The sequence below is a fragment of the Oratosquilla oratoria genome, chromosome 1 (assembly GCF_046742065.1).
Source record: "Oratosquilla oratoria isolate Oo_2021 chromosome 1, ASM4674206v1, whole genome shotgun sequence".
Taxonomy (NCBI): Eukaryota; Metazoa; Arthropoda; class Malacostraca; order Stomatopoda; family Squillidae; genus Oratosquilla; species Oratosquilla oratoria.
In genome coordinates this window covers 124,662,651-124,667,650 of record NC_134777.1, presented here as the reverse complement: position 1 = coordinate 124,667,650, position 5,000 = coordinate 124,662,651, and the positions used below count along the sequence as shown (strand labels likewise).

Sequence of the window (5,000 nt, the reverse complement as noted above, 5' to 3'; positions counted from 1 at the left end):
GCTCCTCAGCCTGGATGTGTCCTCGTTATTTACGAATATTAATGTTGAAGATGTACTTACTTTTTTGGAATCCAAACTGCAACCGTTTCAAGACTTTTCCCCCTCCCTGTCAACAAAATTCTTGCTTTAGTTCGCCTGTGTGTTTCTTCAAATGTTTTCTCCCTTCAAGACCAATTCTTCCGTCAAAAATTCGGTTGCAGTATGGGTTCCAATTTGTCTCCTGTTTTGGCCAATTTGTACATGGAGTATTTTGAGTGTACCCTTTTGCCCAGCATCAAACCGCCCGAAATGATTTGGCTCAGGTACGTAGACGATATCTTTTCGGCGTGGGATGACAGTTGGGGCCCATTTGAAGTGTTCCATGATAAATTGAACCAATTGACCCCGAATCTTAAATTTAAAGTTGAATGGGAAGAAGGACACCAAATCCCTTTCTTGGATATTTTGTTAAGAAGAACTGATGATAATTTATTCTTTACAGTGTACCGTAAGCCCACCCATTCAGGCAGTTATCTCCACTTTTTTAGCAATCACCCTGACAATGTTAAGAAAAGTGTTGCCTCTGGCCTTTTCTGAGGGCTTTCAGGATTTGCAGTCCTCAACTTCTGGACCATGAGATTGAGGTGATCAAATGTCAACTTGAGAAGTTGGCTTATCCACCTTGGTTTCTGAATCAAGCCCTCAGTAAGGCTAGGGCCAACCATTTTAAAACCTCCGTCCCCTCAAGTTTTCACCGCTCCTTTAAGGACATTTTAAAAATTCCATTTAATAATACCATCAGTTCTTCTACTAAATTGTTTCCTCATGAACGTCTCACTATTGCCTATCACTATCCTAACACCGTGCGTAAGCAAATTGTGAACGTTCAACAAAAACCGAAGGAAGTTGAGTCACCTGGTGTTTATTGTTTGCCCTGCAAAGATTGTGATTTGGTTTACTTGGGTCAAACCGGGAGAGACCTGAACACTAGATTGGCAGAACATAAAAGGTCAATTAGGTATGGGCAAGAAAATTCGGCTGTATTTCTTCATGTCAAAAATAAGAATCATTCTTTCGACTGGGGTAAGGCAGATTAGTGTTCAAGTCCCACTACGGTTTCAGGAGGAAAATAGTCGAATCAGCATTACTTTAGGAATGCCCTCATATTAATATTTCTAAAGGGCAGTGGACACCTGACATTATCTCACGCGCAGCAGTAGCCAAGTTGATGCGGACACTACATCCTCCCCTCTCCTCACCTCCTCCCTCCTCCGCCACCCCAGTTTGCCCCGCGCCTGAGTGAGGTCAACTGTCCACATCTCTTCTTACTGTAGTTTATAAGTCCCCTCTGTTCTCTATCTTATGTACTTTCCTGAAGAGGGCTACAGTTGATAGCCGAAATATAGGATTTTTCTTTATTCGAAGTTTATTCTTTCTCCGACTGTGGGTTCCTGTGTGTAATTTACAAATGTGCTACTACATTTCTGTTTAGGAATATATACATATATATATATACATATATACACATATATATATACATATACATATATATATACATATATATATATACATATACATATATATATATACATACACATATACATATATATACATACATATACATATATATACATATACATATATATACATATACATATACATATATATACATATACATATATGTATGTTCGATTGAAGACCAGAGCTAATTCAATATCCACTATCTTCTTAGTGATTTTCTCAATTTTTCTAAGAGTTTGTTTGATTCGTGAGGGGAGGTCAAACACAATGCTGCCGAGATCCATGATGTTATTGTAACGAAAAACATAACACATAATATAAATACAAGCTTTCGGTTGAGTCATCCAACCATCTTCAGGTAAGTGAGATTACATATACAGAACAGGAGTTTAAATACAAGTAAAAAGGGTGGTAACTAGGAGAGTTAGGAGTCAGGTTCTGGACGGAGGTGAGGTCTTCGTATCAACAGGACGTCGCTGGACAGCTGGTCACGGTAGCCGGACGTTTGGGCCTTGTTGCCGCGCAGCCTCCCTGTGTAGTTGTAAGGTACTAACTGTGTCTGTCTGTATATTAATGATAGGAGTGTATTGTGTAATGTAGACTCTTTCTAAGATGTGTAGTTTCTTGGTGTTGTTACATTGTTTAAGAATTTTTGTGTTATTAACTAAATCGTGCCTGGTAGGAGTTTTATTGTGTGTTTGTGTCATGCATTTGCGTATGCTTCCTTCATGTGGTTGCAATGTGAGTCTCATGCCCACAGAGGTAGAGGCGACACCAATGTACGAGGCAATGGGAAGAAGTTTGCAAATGACACCATTGGGGAGAAGTTTGCAAATGACACCAGCACACAAAACAGACGAACGTGTCCTCAAAGACATCCTCGCACGTAACGTCACATGCACCAACCCACACGACAAATTGACCCTCATCATATACTACAAAAACACAAAAGTCTTTAACCTTATCATGAAAAATAACATGACTAAAAAAACTCTCTCCTCAAACAGACTAATGTGGTATACCAATTCTCCTGCCCAGAAGAAGGTTGCAAACTTCTCCCCAATGCTTCTTACATTGGTGTTACCACTACCTCTGTGAGCAGGAGACTCACAATGCACGCCCGTGAAGGAAGCATACGCAAACACATGACACAAACACACAACAAAACTCCAAACAGACAAGATTTAGTCAACAACACAAAAATACTTAAACAATGTAACAACACCAAGAAACTACACATCTTATATTTCGATTGCTAACTACAATCCTCTTCAGTAGTACAAATTGGAAGGAGGATGCCGTCTTAAATAGCAACCTCTTACAAAGGGAAGGGAAATGGTTAAAGAATAAACGTCACTGCCCCAACCCTTATGTGACCTGAGAATGACATGAGGTCGGGTCAGGGGGACGGGGAGGAAAATTGTTAACAATTTGTTTGGTGATGAATAATCCTGATATTATATTTGGGATCCATTGACCTTTGGAAATATTCATCGTGGACAAATCCACTTTAATTGAATATTTGCCCACGATGAATATTTCCCTCGATTTGTCGAGACACACTTGCGCCAGTTCCACATCTGGTGCAAGGAGATATATATGTGTGTGTGTATGTGTGTGTGTGTGTGTGTGTGTGTGTGTGTGTGTGTGTGTGTGTGTGTGTGTGTGTGTGTGTGTGTGATTCACCATGGTCTTCAATCACGTGTTGGACTCGATCAACAACTATTTCCCCTCCGTAAGAGAGCTCAGAGCTCATATATGACCGATCTAAGGGTAATACTGTGACCTTACACGCACGCACACACCCAATTCCCCGCCAACAAGAGTAACGACTCGCAGCGCAACAATACTGAAACTATTTTAGCCTTGGGTGGGATTCATACCCGGACAGCCTTAGTGGTAGCCGGGAACTCTACCATTGCGCCACGAGTCGTGTGTGTGTGTGTGTGTGTGTGTGTGTGTGTGTGTGTGTGTGTGTGTGTGTGTGTGTGTGTGTGTGTGTGTGTGTGTGTGTGTGTGTGTGTGTGTGTGTGTATGTGTGTGATTTTTTCTTTTAATCAACAAGTGATGTGTGTTTCATGTATGAATATGTGCACAGTGTTCCACTGTTATATGAACACGCTATGTGAACGTATCAGACCAAGCGAACGTATTCACCGATCGTAAGAACGTAATCTGGGTTTACTCACTTTTCACAGCAACCAGTCATGATCTATTTCAAAGCCCACAAGAAGATTGTCCAAAGCGATCTACAAGAATACGGAATGATCAACGAGCTTCGACGCTTTGGCAAGGCACTGACGGCCAGGTGCCGCAGATCCTGGAAGAAGGTCCTGTGCTGTGTGCAGCAGCAGCACTCCGAAAAGGACCAGGAGCCCATCTTAAACGAAGCTGCAGAAGACTTCGAGGTCGAAGTCGAAGTGGGCGAAGTCGAGGCCCCTTCTCCTCGAACATAGGAAAAGGCCAAAGAAGTCCTCCACAAGACACAGGAAGTTCCAGCGTCGACTGAAGAAACCTGTGAAGAGGACCTCGTGAAGGACATTGAAACTCCAACAGCAGAAGCTTTCGCTAACAGCCCAGAAGACAAAGAAACCTCAAGAAACGACACCAAAGAGGTTAATGAGACTACAAGTCCTCCTGGCCAGCGACGTCTTCCTCAGACAAGAGAACACGTTTATGCCCAGCCCAAAGGCATCCAACAGGTTCGGGACTTTTACTCCAAATATGGAAGCCTTCATCAACGATACGTCAACAACGGAAGGCCCAACAACTATTACAACTACCAGGCCTTTGGAAACTACCTCAGTACCTACGGCCAGAATGGGAGTCCCCGAAACTACTACAACTACGAAGCCTTCCGAAACTACGTTGGTAACCACGGCCAGAGATGGAGCTACGGAAGGCTTGAGCACCGCAGTAATTTTGGATATTACTGAACAGCCCATCGCCCAGATATGAATTTCGGAAAACTAAATAGAACTAATAAAAAAGTTATCCTTCCTTCTTTGGGTGTCAAAGTGTCACAAAAATTTGCCCACGAAATGCATTTGTGTAGTCATAAACACTTACACCTTGTTATGCCCATGTTGAAAGACTAATTACTAAATTAGCTTTACACGGAATAAGTGGTAGCCTATTAAGTTGGACTAGTAATTGGTTGAATGGTCGAAAACAGAGAGTTGTTTTAAATGGAAAAACTTCTGGATTGAAAATTTTTACAAGTGGAGTTCCTCAGGGTTCCGTTCTTGGGCCACTTCTATTCATAGTATATATAAATCATATAGACCATGGACTAAAATCTACTGTTTCCAAATTTGCTGATGATACAAAACTGTGCGGAGTGGCAAATGATCACTCAAACCAATTAGATATTCAAGAAGATTTAGATCAATTACAGCAATGGTCTGAAAAGTGGCTAATGAAATTTAACACAAGTAAATGCAAGGTAATGCACATAGGTAAAAATAACAGTAAGTACGATTACAAGTTATTTGGAAATT

At 41.4% G+C, this 5,000-nt stretch overlaps 1 protein-coding gene across 3 annotated transcripts in view; it reads right to left on the bottom strand.

The window, feature by feature from the left end:
* Positions 1-5,000, bottom strand: part of LOC143026440 (uncharacterized) — a 1,178,515-nt gene that overhangs the window by 1,040,246 nt on the left and 133,269 nt on the right. The window lies entirely within an intron of this gene.